This window comes from Hakea prostrata, chromosome 10 (assembly GCF_041222555.1).
Source record: "Hakea prostrata isolate BN-2017 chromosome 10, UWA_Hpros_2, whole genome shotgun sequence".
Lineage (NCBI taxonomy): Eukaryota > Viridiplantae > Streptophyta > Magnoliopsida > Proteales > Proteaceae > Hakea > Hakea prostrata.
In genome coordinates, this window is record NC_142609.1 from 8,248,154 (window position 1) to 8,269,295 (window position 21,142).

The 21,142-nt window shown below is 40.2% G+C and overlaps 1 long non-coding RNA gene across 1 annotated transcript; it reads left to right on the plus strand.

The window, feature by feature from the left end:
- The first annotated feature begins 2,999 nt into the window (after positions 1 to 2,999).
- On the plus strand, positions 3,000 to 19,738 carry LOC149001797 (uncharacterized). The gene is made up of 3 exons (XR_016170163.1): positions 3,000 to 3,207; positions 3,909 to 3,981; positions 19,658 to 19,738. It is a non-coding gene; the product is annotated as an uncharacterized LOC149001797 (long non-coding RNA).
- Positions 19,739 to 21,142: the final 1,404 nt, after the last annotated feature.

Consider the following 21,142-nt stretch of genomic DNA (forward strand, 5'->3'; position numbering starts at 1 on the left):
GAAGACTCTCGGGATCCATTCTTGGAGGCACTACAAAGAAAGACAAAAGTCAGAGTTAAAAGAATTCTCAATATTTTCAAGGAAATAAAGCATGGTAGATAGAGAGCTCACGTCGAGCCAACCCCCAATATTGAAGGATGGAGTTGTATTCCATCTCATATCCATGTATCTCTTGATACCATGGAATTGACTTGATCTTCCCGACAACCGCTCTGTCTCCTTGGGATAAAGGAAGGACCCGGTTACCCTCAGAGTATGAAGTGTACTGCTTCTAGACGACCGGGAAGTTAAGGTCAGATTGAGGCGCTTGACAGAAGAAATATCGCTTGTGCCACCCTTTGTGATTAGAAGGGCAAGTTCCTTTAGCAAGAATGCTGCCCCTCCAGTGAAGTTCCACTCTGTTGCACTTGGAAAGCACAACCCAACCAGGAGGATGGGAGATAGAAAGAATGTGAAAATGTATGAAAAGAGGAAGAGAAGGCGTGATGCCAAGTTCAAAATGTAATCTCAAGAAGCCGACGATGAGACGCCAGCTATTGGGAAGAAACATTCCAGGACAGATGTCCCAATGATTTAGAACAGCTGCAAATAAGGGATTGAAGAAAGGAAAGCGAACCTCGCTTTCCAGTGCATCTATATACAGGGAAATTTCACCCGGAAGGGTCGAATCAACTCTCTCATCTGGTTTGGAAGCCCTAAGATGATACGAAGAAGGAAAGCCAAAACCCTGGATAGCTAAAGGAAGATTTTCCTCATTATAGGAGGAAGCTACAGAATCAGGTCCACTGGCGGATTTGATGGATTCTTTTGACCGCCTAGAAGACTCGACAGTCACCCTAGGAGTCATGGAAGGTCCAGACTTAGGATGCACAGAAGAAGTCTCAGTTCTTTCTTCTACTCTTTGTTGGCTAACTTCAACGAAGTCACGCCAAAGAGCAGTTAGGGTTTTGTTGTCACTATCCGACTGCTCAGAGGGGAGAGAAACAAAGGCCTCATTGCCACTATCACTTTTACCAGTACTTGGCGCAGGGGAAACCCTATTATCTTCCATTACTAAAGGGTTTGACGATAGTTTCTAGAGAAAAATAAACCTGGAGACAGAAATTAAACTTTGCAAAAAGATCAGTAAACTTATTGATTCACTGAGGCAGAGAGCTTGAGAATGAAAGAATCACAGAGGCGCGAAGAAGACGACAAGGTTTCAAAATTCCAGACAAGAAGAATGAAACCTACGAAGACAACGAATAGCTTTTAAGCACCCTCACGGATGTTCGAGGACGTGAACGATCGAGATTCATTCGGCATCAACGATCGAGATTTGAAGATGGCTCGAAAGTTTGAACTCACAAATCCAAAACAGGTGTTCGAAAACCATCGTTTTGATTGCGTGAGCCATGATAGTTTTCAGCAGCAGGAGGATGTATAGTGGCACCCTCACAAAGCTCGAGGAAAAAGCGACACTACCGCATTAAATGCGAAATGACGTTTAAGGGATTATGCAAGACTATTGCTTGACGACAAACCTAGTTAAAAACCAAGCCCTCGGGATCGACCGAACGCTTGGTCTGGGGGGCTTGTGATACAGAGAAAATATGATCAAACTCGGTTCATTCATGGTTCAACCTTTGACTCCGGTCGAGATGAAGAGAATCAACTAGTTTCCGAACGAGCCGGGTTCAGGAGGTAGTTTGCTGAGGAAGAAAACTAAATCAACTACAGGCACACCCTAATCCAATACTTATGGAGGAGGTTAATTTACCTAATGACGGCAAGGCGAAATCGGCGGCAGTCACTTATCACTTTCAGAAGGATAATCATCAAATAACGATCGGATTATCCTAGGGGTCCTCTACTAGTCCAAACTAGTAGGAGTCTATCACGCAACGGATCTATCTATTGAGATCCAACGGCAATCCGAAGAAGGCTCATATACATCCAACGAAGAAGATTTGAAGGTACACTCTATATAAACATCACCTCCCCACATTGGGGGAGGATCTAGAGACTCACACTTGAACGTGAACACTCAGACGCTTACTATCTGAATCGTATCCCAGTTATTCATTCCTTAGCTCTGTGTTCTAGCAGAGCCGTTTGTGATTAAGTTCATCAATTGACTTAGCCTTCGGAGGTGGACTCCCGAACCTAGCGGTCGGGCCACATCTGACGCTTTGTTTTGCAGGTCATTCTCAGGAGATCTAAGGGCTGAGCAGATTTTAGACGCATCAATTCAATAAGAGAGTTCTGCTGACCTACTATTTTTGTTGTTCTTGATTTCAGATGAGCATGACATGGACTTTGATAAATTTGGTATAGTTATTAAAGTGAAGTTCAGGTCAGTGAAGTCCTGTAAATTTGATGTGCAATGTTTGATGTTACTGTTGTGGCATAGAATCATTAGGTGCATGCTCTTCCGGGATATCCCATATGCATGCACCAATAGCATAAACAGCATCCAGACCACACTAATATTGAGTGCGTTGTGACCCCCATTTTTGACCAAACATTTCAAAACTGGTGCTTGGATGGGACAATCTGAACAATGTATTGGGTCCATCCAGGGGAAAATCCCATACTGGCAATGGATTAATCATTTAAACTAATGATTGAATTGGTTTTGTCCATAACAGTACTGATCAGTTGATCTGTGACATCCTTCTAATTTAGTAATGAGTTTTAAACATATGGTCATTTAAGTTTGGTGAAGGCCCTGAGTCTGAGAGGTTTTGAATTGCAACTGGTGTGCAACTCTTGCAATTCCGGAAGGGTTCAAATCAGTCTTACTAGAAGTTACAGATTTAGTCAGATTAAATTGTCAGGTAGTAATTATGCTTGTTTGAATATTTGGGTATGTTGCTAAATTTGATACACTTCAAAACTTAAAATTGCATGCTTCCTTTTTCTTGAAATTTGTTTTGGGGAAAGGGGTGCGGGTTTCTTTCTTATATGAGGGCGTGTAATATGGTATTCTTATAATCAAGCAAACAGGATAGCTTCAAGTACTGAGTGCTCACCATCAGTCTAGCGGGGTAATGATACAAATTCATGTTACTTGTAGTCACCGAGCTTGCATCTTTAGATTTTTATCTCAGTGCATCTGGTAATTTTGTTTGTCCTAGGAACGCTCAGTTTCTACTATTCTCTATCTAGTTTCTCTACAAGACCTCACACATTGCCCATTCCGTGTGGTTGACGAGATAAATCAAGGTATTTTATCATGCATACTGTTATGCTCTTTTTGACATGTGTACAAGTGATGCGTCCAAGATCTGCTCAGCCCTTAGATCTCCTGTGGATGACCTGCAAAAACGAACGTCAGATGTGGTCTGACCACTGGGATCGGGAGTCCACCTCCGAAGGCTAAGTCAGTTGATGAACTTAATCACAAACGGCTCTGCTTGAGTACAGAGCTAAGGAATGAATAACGAGAATACGATTCAGATTGTATGTGTCCTTCTACCTTGTGGATAGGTGATGTCTTATATAGTGAATACCTTTCAATCTCCTTCGTTGGATGTATCTGAGCTTTCTTCGGTTATCCGTCAGATATTAATAGATAGATCCGTTTAGTGATACATCCGTACTAGGTTGGACTAGTAGATGACTCCTCTGATAGTACGATCGTTATATGGTAGTTATCCATATAATAGCGATAAGCACCAACTGCAAAAGCTGCTACCCGTCTCTTTGATGATTAGTCCATTCCGATCGTAGCGGATTAGGGAGTGCTTGTGACTGAGTTGATTTACTTCCTCAACAAGCTACCTTTTGGACCCGGCCCACTCGGAAGCGAGTCAATTCCTTTCGTCCCAACCGGGGTCGAGGGTCAAACCAAGATTGAACTGGGTTCGATTATATTTTCTCCATATCAATAGGATACTTAAGTTTCAGCACATTTCCTATCTCAGGAATGGACCCTATAAATGAAAGGAAGATGTTTCAGCAACTAGTTCGAGCAGCTAGCCAACCTAATACACCACAGTAAGAGCGAATTTCATCTTCTTTTTCCGTAATGTTATTCCCACTGCCAACCCCCATGGAATAAACCTCAGTTTGCGGGGAAGAGGTATCATTGTGTAAGTATGTAGGTGGCGGAATCTCATTTGGATTAACCTTTAGTCACTTGTGAATCCACTCAAACAAAAAAGTCAAGCCTAAAGTCAAGTGGCAAAACAGTAAATAAATGATGTTTAAAGAGAGGGTCTAAGTTTTGTATAGGTTACTGGTATTGTATTATGGCATATTATCTTAAGGGACAAAATATGTGTATTTCACATAAATATAGAGAAAAGAAGGGGTATTACTCAGTTTTCAGACAATTTGGAACATGATAAAAATGCTTGGGTTTTAATGTTGATCCACTTGTGAAAATTTTACTTTAAAGAGGAACCTGTGTAAAGTACTATTTCCACTTTCCGGGTCTATCTCATAATCTTTGGGGTTCTCCCTTTCCATTGTTCATCTAATCATCTTAAACCCAAATAGAGCAACTCTTCTTCGGTTCACTTGTCTACAGCTCCTCATCAAGGGTATGTTTCTTCTTTTTCTTTGTAGGTGGTGTTAGAGAGAGGAAGGGGGTTAGTACACCATAGTATAGGTTCTGAAAAAAGTATTACTAATTTCATGTACATTGATTTGGTGATTTAATTCCAAGTTTTGGATCAGACCAAGCATTTTGGTTGTGATCCATTTTGGGGTTTGCAGACCTATTCAGATGACAAGGGCTGGCCACCCACATTTAGACCTTATCAGGTGGTATTGGCTGATCTGGGTAGGAGTAGGAACTTAGACCTGGTTCAAGATGGATGTTCTCTAAAAACCTTGTAATGTTTCAGTTCAATTGACATTTTCATGAAAACAGAGCAGCTTTGAATCATGTATTCTTATGTTTGATTTTGATCCGTATTGATCAGTTTCAATACGTGTGTTTGGTTTCTCTAACACTATCCTACCTGGCCAAATAGTTAAGTTACATTGATTATACCAATCAAGAAGCAATTATCCTGACTAGGTTCTTTTTTTTTTTTTGGGGGGGGGGGGGGGGGGGTGTATGTGTGGAGGTGTCTTGCTTGGTCAAGGGCTCACTTGTTGAATGCTTGGTTAAGAGTTCAAGTACTGGAAACAGCCCCTCTGGTAATAGGGGTAAGGCTTTATAATTGGCTCTCCCGGACCTTGCTAAACGTGGGAGCCTTATGCACTGGTTGTTGTTAGGGTTAGGGTTTAAGCACAAGGTTGCTTAAAGCATTACACCCTGAGTATCTAGATTGGAATATCTAGACCGCTACTTCCAGCTAGTATTTATAGTATAAATATTGAATTCTATTGTGTTGGAATTTATTAATATGATTAATAAATTAAATGCCCAAGGGCAATATTGGAAACTCACTATTAGGGCGGTTACAAAATAGGGTTATATATTTTGGTAACCACCGCATTAGTGAGTAAGTGTGTGATTCATTCGCACGAGATTTATCTTTGAGAAACGGCAGCTCCATCTCTCTATCCCTCTCTATTAGAATCGCAAGCTTGGAAATTTTTCCTTTCCTAGTTTTTGATCTTCATTCCATTAATCCACGGCATTTGGGTTGTGGATATTATTCCCTTTCCCAGTGATTGTGGAATCTCCCCGGTAAAGCTTTGGTGGTGGAACGAGAACGTGGATCTAGACTTCCGCTGCGAATACTTCAAGTAAGGGAAAGCGAATCCAGGTAAGGAATCTTTCCCCCATCAATTAATTGAATTGAACTATTTTTGAAGTATTACCAACATTGGCATCAGAGCCATTGGTTCCCACGGTTCTTTGTTCCTCCCCATTGTTTATTTTAATTGTATGGATCCAATGGGAGGATCAAGGGTTTAATACGAAACCCATGGGAGAATTGATAGGGTTTATGGAAACCCTTATTTTGGTTTGGATCCGAGTGGGAGATCCTTGTGAATTTCCCTAATGAAGATTTGCATGAATTGATAATCCATGATGATAATTTTTTGTTTAAAATTTATTGTTGGACTTTTTTCATGTGTTTTTGGATGATTTTTTGAGTGAAAAAACGTGTTTTACTGTTTTTTGGAAAAATTTCGTTCATGAAAAATCCAGAAAAAACGTCGTTTTCTGGTCACAGAATGCCGACGGATTTTCAGTCTGGGCAGACGGTCATCCGTCTGGTCACAGAATGCAAGACGGAATTTCCATCTGGGCAGACGGTCATCCGTCTGGGCATAAAAGGCAGACGGAATTCCGTCCGGGCGGGCAGGACGGGCAGATCCGTGCCTGGGAGATGGATTTTTTTTGGATATTGGTCTGTCCAGTTCAGAATGTGTTTCTAACTTACTGGACACCAATGGCCCGACAATTTGTGTGATGTTTGGGCATTGAGGGCCTATTGGGGCCTAGTGGGAGCTAATGAGGTAGAAGTGTTCTGTGTGAACCACCTCATAGCTTTAACATGATTGCATGTTTTATTTTAATAAAACTATTTTTTATTTTGGGTCTATCAATCATGTTTCTTGCACAGAATGAAACTAGTGTATAAGTCTATGTGGGTTTGCATGAGAATTTGATTGAATGTTTGTTAGCATCTCTTTTGGTTTAAATGCTTATCCCATAGGTTGACTATGCTAGTGTGATTTGCTGTTGCTTGAGTTGTGTTTTATGCTAGAATAGTTGAACTCATTCTAGTATGTAATGTCTCTAGAATAAATGGCTGCTACCAAGAGCATTGTTGCTAACTTTGCGAAACCGAATGAGAGGTATTATGACCTTTGGCACCGAAGGGTGCAGTATCTCCTAGAAGAATAGAACATGCTGGAAACCGTAAACTAGACCATGTCCCCACCTGAGGAAGGTACCAATGCACAGTATAGCAGGAACCTTGAGCTTTACAATGCCTGGAAGAGGAAAGACCGGGTAGCCAGGATTACAATCCTGAGCTCCATGAGGGATGACCTGATGCTTCGTTATGAGAAGCATAGGACTGCAAAGTCTTTGTGGGAGGCTGTGAAGTTCCAGTATGGAGGGACTTCCACCACAAGAGGCTGCCAACTCGGACTCACATTTGACGGTTATAAGATGCGCCAGGGTCACACCATGAGGTAGCATATAACCATCATGTCTAACATGATTAGTGAGTTGAGCGCATGTGGGCGCCAGAAGACTGATGAGGAGCAAGTCTCCGCAGTCATCAGGTCATTGCCAAAGACTTGGGAGCATATGAAGATCTTCTTGACTCATGTTAATGAGGTCAAGACATTTGATCAAGCTGCCAAGCACCTTGAGCTAGAGGAGGATCGGATGTTGGCCGATGTCCCTCACACTGAAGTAGTTGCTGCTGAAGCAAGCACTAGTAAGGGTGCAGGCTTCAAGCGCAAGAAGGAGAGAGCTCAACCTCAGTGGTCTAGGCAAAGTAACAGAGGTGGGAACAGAAACAAGAGTGGTTTATGAGACATGGTTTTAGAGTTGTATTTGAAAACAATTCTTTGGTTTTGTATCTGGATGATATAGTTTATGGTTATGGTTTTCTTCTGAATGGTTTCATTGTATTGGATACAATTGATTATTCATTTAATTCTAGTAGTGCTTTTGTTTGCCAAGATACTGTGTGTATTGATTATAGTTTGTGGCATGCTAGACTAAGACATATTGGCTTAGATAGGATGAACAGATTGGCAAGAGAAGGTCTCTTAGGCCAAGGTTCACTATCTGATTTGCCAACCTGTGAGTCATGTCTAGCAGGAAAAGCAACTAGAAAACCATTTAAAAAGGCTTTGAGAGCCTCTCTTCCTTTAGAACTTATCCATTCAGATGTGTGTGGACCCATGAATGTGCATACTAGAAAAGGACAGGCTTATTTCATCACATTCATAGATGACTATACACGGTATGGTCACATTTATCTAATTTCTCATAAGTCAGAAGCTCTGGAATGTTTTAAGAAATTCATGAGCTTAGTTGAGAATCAGTTAGATAAAAAGATTAAAACTCTTAGAACGGATAGAGGTAGAGAGTATCTCTCCGATATGTTCAAAGGGTTATGTGATGAAAAGGGGATATCTAGACAACTTACTATTCCAGGGACTCCACAGCAAAATGGGGTAGCTGAGAGGAGGAATAGAACCTTGCTAGACATGGTGAGATCCATGATGGCGCAGGCAAATCTACCCATCTCTTTTTGGGGAGATGCTTTGCTGACTGCGGCCAATATCCTCAACAGAGTTCCAACCAAATCGGTTCCTTCCACACCATAAGAGTTGTGGACCGGAAGGAAGCCAGATTTGAGTTACTTGCGCGCATGGGGATGTGCAGCATATGTTCACTCTACTTCTCACCAATATGGAAAGCTTGGACCCAGAGGAAGAAAGTGTATCTTTGTGAGATATTCTGAACCCTCAAAGGGCCATGTCTTCATTGGACTAGATGAGAGTGAGAGGAGAACGGAACTTGAGTCTAGGGATGCAACATTCTTGGAGAATGATTTTCCATCTCTTTCAGGAGTTAACAAAGAATCATCGGAATTCTTTGAGATACAAAATAGTGGTCTTGTCACTCCAGGGATTCAGATTCTGGATAATGAACCTGGGGTTCATCCAGAAGATCCTAGTGGGAGTGGGAGTGCAGATGTGATAGCTACCTTAGACGGTGAGCAATCTGATATGCACTTGCGCCGTAGTGGGCGCGGGCTAGTTCCTTGTCGACGTTTTGACATAGAGGATGAAGCCTACATGGTAACTCCTGAAGAGATCGACTGTGAGATGACTTCAGTCGATGAGCATGAACCAAAGAGCGTGCAGGAAGCTCTTGCGGGGTCAAGCTCAAATGAATGATTGAAAGCAATAAAGGAAGAGTTGGAGTCGATGAAAGTTAATCATGTCTGGGACTTGGTTGACTTGCTGCCAGGCCGAAAGGCAATTGGGAACAAGTGGGTTCTCAAGATCAAAAGAAAGGCGGATGGATCTATTGAGAGATTCAAGGCTCGTTTAGTGGCTAAGGGCTACACCCAACGAGAGGGCGTTGATTATGAGGAAACTTTTTCCCCTGTGGTTAGGTTTGCCTCAATTCGCCTCATACTAGCTATTGTTGCTCAGTTGGACTTGGAGCTTTATCAGATGGATGTTAAAACTGCTTTTCTCAATGGAGAACTTGAGGAAGATATCTATATGGATCAACCTTAAGGCTTTGAAGCTAATGGACTTGAGCGCAAAGTGTGCAAGCTTAAGAAGTCCATATATGGCTTAAAGCAACCATCTAGACAGTGGAATGTGTGCTTCCACCAAGCTATGATGGAAAATGGTTTTTCCATGCTTGAGGAAGACCATTGTGTTTACACCAAGAGATTTGATAATAATTATGTCATTCTGACACTGTACATAGATGACATACTTATGGCTAGCAATAGCAAGGAGCTATTTGAAACCATTAAGAAATGGTTGTCCTCCATATTTGATATGAAGGACATGGGTGAAGCAAGCTATGTGCTTAAGAAGTCCATATATGGCTTAAAGCAAGCATCTAGACAGTGGAATGTGCGCTTCCACCAAGCTATGATGGAAAATGGTTTTTCCATGCTTGAGGAAGACCACTGTGTTTACACCAAGAGATTTGATAATAATTATGTCATTCTGACACTGTACGTAGATGACATACTTATGGCTAGCAATAACAAGGAGCTATTGGAAACCATTAAGAAATGGTTGTCCTCCATATTTGATATGAAGGACATGGGTGAAGCAAGCTATGTGCTTGGTGTCAAGATTGTCAGAAATAGGCAAAAGAGATTACTGGGTTTATCTCAAGATACCTATATTGACAATGTCTTGACGAGATACCAGATGCACAACTGCAAACCATATGATACTCCAGTGGAGAAGGGTTTGCATTTGAGCCTTGATATGGGTCCTAAGACTCCAGAGGAGAAAACCAAGATGGAAAGAGTTCCATTTTCCAGTGCAGTGGGTAGCCTTATGTACGCTATGATGTGTACTAGGCCAGATATTTGTTATGCAGTGGGTTCAGTTAGTCGATACCAATCATACCCAGGCATAGAGCACTGGAAAGCAGTCAAGAGGATATTGAGATATCTCAGAGGAACGAGTAACTACATGTTGTGTTACCAAGGATTGGATTTGCGCTTAGTTGGCTATAGTGATGCCAACTGGCTGGAGACATCGATGAGCGCAAATCAACCTCTGGATATGCTTTCTTGCTGAATGGCGGGGCCATTTCATGGTGTAGCAAGAAGCAGACTTGTATATCCCTCTCGACCATGGAAGCAGAGTATGTGGCATGCTCAGCTGCAGTTCAAGTGGTTGTTTGGTTGAGGAGATTCCTTCGACATACTGGGATTGTGATGACATCCAAAGAGGCTGCCCTTGTCTATTGTAATAGTACGGCAACTCTTAGCTATGTCAAGGACCCCAAGTATCATGGGAAGACCAAACATATACAGTTGAGATATCACTTTATTAGAGACATTACATCAAGGAAGAAAGTTGTACTTAAGCACATATCTACTACTCAGATGGTAGCTGACCCTCTAACCAAACCTATAGCCAAGGATGTTTTTATTTCTCATGAAAAATCCTTGGGCTTGCATAGATTGTGACTTATTTTTGTACTGAGACTTTCTTATTAATGAGTAATATGAGTTCATTCCAGCATTTATTCTTATTCACTTTCTGTGTGATTGTGTTTCTTCTAGCATAAAACAAGATATGTCAATAGGCAAGAGAATGGCTCACTCCCATGAGCATTCGCCTCTGGCGCCTTGGAGATGAGCAGAGATGAGACGGATTGTGAATGACTTTGTGTAGGTCAATTCATAATCATGATGTCGCCTTGATTTGGAATCAAGATGAGTTTCTCTATTGTGAAGAGAATCGACATGAATGTTCCCACTATTCATGTTGCCTATAGGAGCCAGTGCGAGTACTTTATGTGGCGCTAGGGTGGCGACAATAAAGAAACTCGGGTTAGGCGCAAGGGGTTGCGACTGGGCTAAGACCTGTATGGTGTTGAGATGGACATACGTTCTATTGTATCTAGAATGCTCCACCATAGCACGTATATCATACTATATGTGCTTAGCGATCATTGGAAATGAGAGGATGGATCCCTGCTCCTCTCATTGTGTGAGTCCTGGACCTTATGGTCCATTAGTGTTCTTAGTGACTTTCGACGACATCATGAAACAAAGGGTTGATGTGGCTACTTTGGGGTGTTACCTATGGTCATGATTGATTCGACCTAAAGGGGCACTACCGGGAAAGGAGTCAATCCTAAGTGTAGTGATGGTCTGGGGCGAAAGGAAAGGCTTGATTCAACTGCACCCTAAAAAGTATTTGCTGGCGCCAACTGTATGTGTTACAGTAGTGAACATGTTAAGGACAAGAAGGTGATCTCTCAGAGGGATCGAGATACCTTTAGTCTGGTGAGTTTGAATAAACCTAAGACACTGTGTTATACTAATGCTTATTTGATTTGTTTCTATGAGTGATGTGCCATTCTGGCCTTCTAGGAAGGTTTCTAGTTTGGGGCTCACGCGTGCAGGTATATCACCGGTCGCACAACCCATTTTGCCAGTATGACTTGTGGATATTAGTGTCTGGGACACAGGTGGTCTATGTATCTGGGATACATAGTGAAGAGATCAATATATATGTATATCTAGGATATACATGTGTGTCTGGGACACAAGAGGTCTATGTACCTAGGATATATAGCAGAGAGATTGAATGTGTATATCTGGGATATACAAGTATGTCTGGGACACATTGAAAGATTAACACTTGCCCTTGTGCAAGTGGGAGCTGTTGGAATTTATTAATATGATTAATAAATTAAATGCCCAAGGGCAATATTGGAAACTCAGTATTAGGGCGGTTACAAAATAGGGTTATATATTTTGGTAACCACCGCATTAGTGAGTAAGTGTGTGATTCATTTGCACGAGATTTATCTCTGAGAAACGGCGGCTCCATCTCTCTCTCCCTCTCTCTTAGAATCGCAGGCTTGGAAATTTTTCCTTTCCTAGTTTTTGATCTTCATTCCATTAATCCACGGCATTTGGGTTGTGGATATTATCCCTTTCCCAGTGATTGTGGAATCTCCCCGGTAAAACTTTGGTGGTGGAACGAGAACGTGGATCTAGACTTTCGCTGCGAATACTTCAAGTAAGGGAAAGCGAATCCAGGTAAGGAATCTTTCCCCCATCAATTAATTGAATTGAACTATTTTTGAAGTATTACCAACATATTGGTAATTGGACTATCCTATAAAGGCCCATTCCATCGTTAGATCGTAACTAATCTGATGGTTCATATTAGAATATAAGTTGAGTATGATTCAAATACCTCAACAATAAGTTGGGTAGGACTCAAATACCTCAACAATCTCCTCCTATGTTCTACATATGGCTCTAGCATTAGTCCTAAAAATGTAATGTTCAAACTCAAAATAGAATCATTCATAACTTTCCAAAAAAGAATAGTATTCAATAAAATCCAAAAGAACACTTTGAATCAAAACATGAGTTTTAGAACAAATCTAAACCCAATTTAATTAGAAGTTCTTCTTGGATTGAATTACTTATTCTCACAAAGAACAATACAATTGTTCCTTGCATCCTTGAACGATTTACTCTTAAAGTGAATCTTTCCTATCGAGATCCATCCTGACAGCTTTGAGTGATTTTACTTGTCAAGTAAATCTTTCCATCAAGCCAGAGGATTGGATTCGCTCCTCCATTTTCACCATCCATTGCAAAGTTACCAAAATATGAATTTCATAATATATGAATTCAATCATTTGCATTCTCATCAAGTTTATATACAAGAACAAGATCTAAACGGTTTCTTTTACAAGAACCATTCCATGTTTCTATTTGGAATCATGCTCAACATAATTTGCATTCTCATCAAGTTTCTATACAAGAAAAAGATCTAAATGTTTTCTTTTACAAAGAACCATTCTATGTTTCTATTTGGAATGTTAGAGTTATCGTGTCCAACATAGTTTATTAGTTATATCATCAAATTTGGAATGATAAACCTTTCTATGGAAGACATATCATCATATGTGGAATGATATAAAGATAACAATAACATCATCGAAACATATCAACAATTTTCATATTCCTTGAATGGAATAATAAGGTAATCAAGCTTCATACAAAGGCTGTTATATCATCAATGTGGAATGATTTCACAAACCTCTATACTCCACAATCCTGCCAAATTATTTGAAATATGCAAATTGTCATGAATGCTAACTATGGCTAGATGAAATTCGAACAATTCAAAATAACATATAATTGGATTAAGACCTATCTATCTATATAGTCTTTAACCCCATCTCCCCCACAATTTTGAATGTTCAATTTGTATTTCAATCCCTTTGTAAGGGCATCTGCCATGTTCTATATTGATCAACTAAAGTGATCACTTCTTGTTTTATTAGATAATTCAGCACATGCTGCATTAGCCTAATTTGTCTCTTCTTACCATTAAAGAGTGAGGTATTAGCTATCATTGTTGTTGCTTGATTATCACAAAACAAACTCAAGTTAATCATAGGAATATCCAAGATCAAATCTTTTATCCACTCTCTACCTTATCTCTCCTGAGGCTAGAGAATATAATTTTGATTCCATAAAAGATAGAACTCAAAACAATATAAGTTCATCTATTGGATTTCCTTTTAACAGCCACTTCACCTAGTGTAAGAATAATCACTAGTAGATTGTTGTTTCTATTTCTGAGCAATAAGATGCATTAGAATTATCCTTCCAAAATTTGAGGATGTCCAATTTAAAGAAGAGCATCGTTTGTAGTACCCTTAAGATATCTCATTAACCTTTTGAGGGCATTCTAGTGCTTTGTACTAAGATTACATGTGAAGCAACTCAGCATGCCTACTGTATAGGCGCTGTCTGGCCTAGTGCAACTCATTGCATACATAAGATTACTAATCAGTTAGACTGTAAAATCCAGCTTTTACCTAACCTTGACCCGACCCGGTCATTGTTATGTTTGTAGGTCCAAAGACCCGAAGTGGTGGTAGGAGGGACTTATGGGCCCTACTGGTTGATGACGTAATGTCGGGATTCCAGTTTATGGACATTGATGATGCTGCTCCTTCCTTGAGCACATTACCAGTGCTAAGTTAGAATCTGCGCACTGATGAAGAGCGAGACAGTTGAAATAGAAAACGGACTCCTGTGCATAATCCGAAGGTACTCCCTGAAACTAGACCTCTTGAGTGAACTGTAGAAGAAAACCCCATGCAATTTGACCTTGTATAGCCCTCCAAGTCCGCACCTAAAGTTGCTGAACTATTCTGTAAAATTTCTGCAGAGATTGTTTTGGTCGATACTATTGGTCGATACCATCGACCAAAGGTATCGACCAACAAGTCTGCTGAGCCCAGATTTAAAGATTCTTGGAATATTCTTTTCTATTTATTTATTCCTCGAGACTGGAGCCCTATTCTCGCGTTTTTAACATCCGGGGAACGTGAGAGAGCCTCCCAAGAACTCCTCCTTGGTAGTGGTGAAGCATCTTCTTCATCAATCATTGCCAACCACTCATTCCTACTTTCTTGTTCCACTTTAAAGGTATGACTCTCTCTCCTAATCACTTTCTCACTCATCTTTTCTCTATTTTACTGTTGGGACCATGGCCAAGGTGCTGCAACCTTGCATACACCTTGCCATGAACCTTCTAAACCCCATACAATGATGTTTTCACCGATATGACTATAATTGATTCACCTCATGATCATTGACTACACATTTCCATGATTTATTGCTTACCAACTTGCTTTATTTACCAAAACTGAGATGAAGCTCATGATTAACCTAATCTATACCTTGCATATGTGCTCCATGTTACTTCTAAACGATTCCCTACCTAATCCCCCATGTTTTCCCCTAATTTGCATTGAGATATAGCCAATGCCATGATCTACAACTCTTAACCTTAATATGTCAATTTGGGGATTTCCAAATGGACCATTGGATTATGAAAGTTTCTTGATAATTAGTGTCCCCATGTTGTGCTTAGACTATCCTCCAAGTTTCATGTCAATCCGAGACCCGGAAGACCAAATCTGGGCAAGAATCCGAAAAGCCAGCTTGCTGTCCTGGAATTGATTTGGTCGATACTATTGGTCGATACTATCGACCAAATGTATCGACCAATAGAGTTGCTGTCAGCAACTTTTGCCCGATTCGATTCGTTTGATCTCCGATTGTTCTGATTTCTTCTCTAACCTTTCATATATGCTTGTTTAGGACTTTAAGACTATTTGGGCCATTGCTTGTGATCTTGGACCATTCTCTTCTCCGATTCAAGGTAAGGATAGTTATCGATGTAATTACCTAGGATATGGAAATCTTGACTTGGTATTCCTAACCTAGTAAATATAGTTTCTATTTCATATTCTTATCGTGTTAGACTTGCTACATATGTCTTTTAACAGTAGCTTTGTGTTTACATTATATTACTTCAATGTTTTATCATGTTTATCAATTTCAATATATGATGACTTATGTCAATGTCATGAATTGAATGTTTATTATGACGTTGTATCTTGTGAACTGATATGATGAACTTGGGCATGTGATTGCTTAAGTATAACTTGGGATTGAGGGGTACCCTACTGGTGCTTCTGTCCTTGGACATCGGAGGTAATAGTATGGGATGTTCTCCGAAGGTGTCCATTGACGCTTTCCCGGGTTATTGAATGACATGCATAGGATTTGTCTAGATGTATGGCTAGGATGTCCCTATCATATCAGACCCGATTCGGAAGAGCATTGAGACCGAACAACCCGTGGTAGTAGTGTGGATTTGTGGGCGCTCAAGACCGGTATCCACTCCGTGAGAGGACATAAATTGCATTACGGTTACCCGAAAGGGGCCATTTATTGGTAGGGTTACAAATGGCTAGACTTGGGCTCACGGGCACTCAAGACCGGTGAAATGATCCGTGAGAGGGACGTGAGAGCTTCCCGTTTACCATTTGTGGATGACCAATAGGGTTGATGAGTCCGGTGAGTAATATCCGTGACTCTAGTGTGAAGGATACCCGAAAGGATCCCGAGAGGGGAGGAATGGAAGTATCTGGAACTGGCATGATATGATTAAGTAGATGACTTGCATTGGGCTAGGCTATACCCTGATATGCGCCAATACTTAGACCAAACGGTGATGTGAGAGAGCGGTGACCGAAACCCCAACCATGGATTTGTCCGAGAGGGATGCAGGACCCAATTCCCCCCGGTGATGAGTGACTGAGACTACCTAAAGAAGTATGGTGCTATGACTTAAAGCATGTCTACCATAGATGACCAGCATACTTAGAATAAAGTCATATTGCATTATATGCCTCATATCATCTGCATCATTTTATGATTATCTTGTGGTTTATGTGTGGTGGGATAACTTCCTTGCTGAGTTCTTTTGAACTCATTCCTTTTCTGTTGCAATATTTTGTTAGGCTATTCTACAGGTGATTACTCCCGATGGCACCCTCCCCGAGGCGGACCCGGATACCTCATACTAATTCCGAGAGGCTGGCTACGTTGAAGACTTCGGTGACCATACCGAAGAAGATTACCAGGCGTACCAGGGTTAGCCCCGGAGTTGTATGGGAGCAGTCATGTTGGGTCTCCATGGCCCTCAACTTTGAAGAAGATATATTTATTATGGAGGAGACTTATGAGTAGTTACCCCTTCTTTTGTGACAGTATACTTAGAAGAATTGTAATAACTTTAACTTACCTTTATAACTTGAGACTTGTACTTAACTAAATTTTGACCTCACTTCCGTTTGGTGAAGGAGTGGATTCCGCCACCTGCCTTCTTAATTTATCTGATTTGATATTTATTTCCGCACTCTGATTATGTCTGACACCTTATTTCTGAATTCCATGATCATTCATTGTTAGTTTATGATTATTATCTGTTCATGATTCTTTATTGTCGATGTGGATTATGTGGTCCCTGAACTATGGATCTTCGGGGCTGTGGATCACATCCCGGGTATACCATATAGGGTACCGGCTGGGTGGATGTGACATAGACAGTTTAGAATATTCTAACTGATTCACAACTTTACCATCTTTCAGTACAGACTGTAATAATCATATGGTGTCTCTATTGGTTTGCATCCACTGTATCCCCATCTAGAAAGTAGTTTTTCAATACAACTAGATTGGTTAAGGGTAATTCCCTGCTGAGAAAAACTTACTTTCATACCAGGAATGATGTCTACAACACCAAGATCTGTAATATCAAATTCTTTAGCTAAGGTTTCTTTGATGTCACTCACTACAGAATGATCAGAACCAAGAATCAGCATGTCGTCTACATATAAGCAAATAATTATGATCATATTCAATACAGACTTATAGTAAAGACATTTATCAGAGTTACTCATTTGAAACCCAAAGCTCTTTACTTATTTCGTCAAATTTTTTTTATGCCATAATTTATGTGCTTATTTAAGATCAAATTATTAAATTAATCTATAGTCTTTATACTCATTTGATCAACTGATTCTAATCATGTCAAAATATGTAAAAATTGACTATAATCATGGCATTATCAGAAAGAAAGCAGATAACTTCAGTTTTGATTTTTCATGTAGAAAAGCATCTAATCTTTTGAATTCATTTGAAAAATTGACCATGGATTGACTAAATCAAGCAAGGAAGAAGAATAATAAAAAAACCGTTTAAGGCACTTTGGTTTTCCTTTTCCTCTTCTTTTCTTCTAAATTGTCAATCCCATTATCAAAACTTGAATCTCAGATTGAAGCAAAAAATCTTCCATGAATATATTATTTAAAAAACTAACTGAAGATGCTCACCTTGGCTTCGGAGATGCAGAGCAGTAGATGTAAGGCCTAAGCAAGTTACCATGAGGCCCCTGAACTATTGCTGCTGCCACAAAAGTGGCCCATGGCTGAGAGCGATCTCCCGCAATTGCCAGAAAAAACCATTTTTCTATAACCTCAACAACAATTCAAAGTGAAGAATTTAAGAGGAATCAAAACGCAACTCTGTCCATGAGTTCCGCGCCTTTGCATCACAAAACATGAAGTTGAAAAAACCACTTGTGGTTATTGGCCACCATTTAACGACCTTCAGTGATTGCCAAGGGCACCATATATTCCCTTCCATCGAGCAACAATGGACCGGCGATTCCCACAGGAATCTGGACATAACCCACATGCATCTCATAGCCTTTACTTTCTTTAGCTTGGCCAGAATATTGGCTGCACAATGCATGCTTGAATGATCTCATCTTAGATTTATACCTAATGAGATTCTTCAAAGTAATTCACGGCGCTTTGATGGCAGCACCAATCAAATTACTTCTAATAATATAAATATTCCAGGCAACACCCAGCACAGAAACTCCGATGGCAATCGTGAGTCCAATCCCTGTCGCGCTAGACGGTGAAGTACCATGAAGTCTCTAGTTCCACTCTTGCCATAGGCGACAGACAACAAAAGATAAATACTAACTTCTTTAGCTGTGCCATCATTGAGTCTCCTTGGAACCCAATTAACGATTATGGCAAGTAGATCTTCCCATGCATGTAGCATATGCTGTCACAATGACACCTAGCCACTTCAAGGCCAACGACCACAACTCAAAACTATAGCCGCATGGGAAGTACAGATGTGCATGGGTTTCCATATGTGAAGAATATAAAACACAAGTTACTTTATGTAAACAATTCAAACCAAGTTCCAAGAAAACCAAAATTTACAATGTCAAAATAACTCTGATTTTCAAAACAAAACCGAATCAATAAAGTGCTTTTTGCCTTTTTGGTTAAAACACAAGTTACTTTATGTAAACTTATAAAACTGAGTTCCAAGAAAACCAAAATAATTTTGATTTTCAAAAGTCAAAACAAAAAATATGGTATTGTCAAAATTGCTTTTTGTCTCTCAGCAATCGAGTCACTAAAAATACATAATACTATTCCCAATTTCCACGCATGAGGTAAAGTACTTCAATAATCGTTACTGATCGGAAATCTTAATCAATTCATCCGTTACTCATTATTGAGCGTACGAACTGATAGAGGAGCAAATTACTAAAAGAAAATCTTATTCTTCAAAAGGAAATCAGGTACAAATAGAGGAGCCACTTACCTGTGAGGGAGGAATACTCACTGATTACTTGAATCGCAGAACACTCCAAGCAGTGTTGATCACCTTTTCCGAACAGAAACTTCTCAAGAAAAACTAATGCTTTAAGATTGTTAGGGTTAGGGTTTAAGCACGAGGTTGCTTAAAGCATTACACCCTGAGTATCTAAATTGGAATACCTAGACCGGTGCTTCCAGCTAGTATTTATAGTATAAATACTGAATTCTATTGGTAATTGGACTCTCCTACAAAGGTCCATTCCACCGTTAGATTGTAACTAATCTGATGGCTCATATTAGAACATAGGTTGAGTATGACTCAAATACCTCAATAATAAATTGGGTATAACTTGAGTACCTCAACACAAGTTGGGTATGACTCAAATACCTCAATAGTTGCTGCTTTATTTTGTTCTACTAAATACAAATCAATTTTTGCCATTTTTCTTGCTCACAAAATGGTTGAATTTGTCACGTTATGTTTTTGTTGTGCAGATGTTTCTTACTTACACCCTAGTTGCTGTCAGATCTACAATACAGTGAAGCATGTTGCGTCTTGCATATAATGAATGGACCTTGGATTGAGGAGCCTGCTAAAGGTAGCAAACCCACTAAATATCGAAGCCAGAACTGGTTTTTATGTTTCGTTGTGTATTTGTGTCACATCCTCCCAGTCGGTACCCTAACTGGCATACCCGAGAGTGTGATCCACAGCCCTGAAGATCAAGTATCGAGGAAATCATCCTCCCACATATATAATAACATAATCATAAACAGGAAATAATCAAGGTTTAAAATATTATAAACAAAAGATTAAAGTCAAAAAATTAATAATCAATATAATCAGAGTGCAAATATGATACCAGATGTAATCACATCAAAAGAAGTAGAGTGAAGCGGAAACTCACTCCACAAAATACAGCAGACGCAGAATGTAAGTCTAAAAGAAATAACAACTAAATCAAAGGAACTAAGAGAAATAACTAAACATCAGGGTTTTCTATTCTATAGATAACGTCTTGAAAATAGTGGACTTCATCAATCCATTTGAGATGTTCCACATATACGTTGTCTTTAATCGTAGTACGCAGCTTGATCAATTGAGGGATCATCAGAGTAATCTTGATTGTTGCCAACACCTTGCGTGTAGTACGATTCATCGGCTTACGCTTCATCGTACTGTTCACCATAGTAATCAGTACCTGTAGAATAGTCTAACAAAACCAATGTACAAAAGGACTGAGTTTCTTCAAAACTCAGTAAGGTAGTTAATCCATAACAACATAAATAACATGGAAGCAAACCATAACAAGATGCAATGCAATATGAAACAAGTAATGTATGTATGCATCTAAACTCTGTGTATGCTAGTCTCTATGGCAGACATGCATTAAGTCATAGCACCGTACTTCTTCGGGTAGGTCAATCACACAACGCCTTTTGGTAGTGGGTCCGGCATCCCTCAGGACAAACCATGGTAGGGGGTTAAGTCAACACACTGTCTCACAACCATTTGGCATAAGTACCGGCGCATGTCAGGGAAAAGCCTAGCCCAATGCAAGTCATCTACTCAGTTACATCAACTCAGGTCCAGATACTTCCATTCCTCGCCCCGGGCGATCCTTTCCGGTATCCTTTCCACTAGAGTCCTAATAGTCCCGGACTACGGACTCATCAACCCTATTGGTTATCCACATATGGTAAACGGGAAGCTCTCATGTCCTCTCACGGGTTGGTTACCGGTCTTAAGCGCCCATGAGCCCAAGCCTAGCCATATGCAACCCTCCAATACATGGCCCCCACAATGTGATCCCCGTCCTCTCACGGGTTGGTTACCGGTCTTGAGCGCCCGTGAATCCCCATTGTTGCCACGGGTCGTTCGGTCTCAATACCCTTCTGAATCGGGTCTGATATAACAAGGGTATAACCTAGCCAAACACTGCTAAACAGCCCTAGTATGACATCCATTGATTCGGGAAA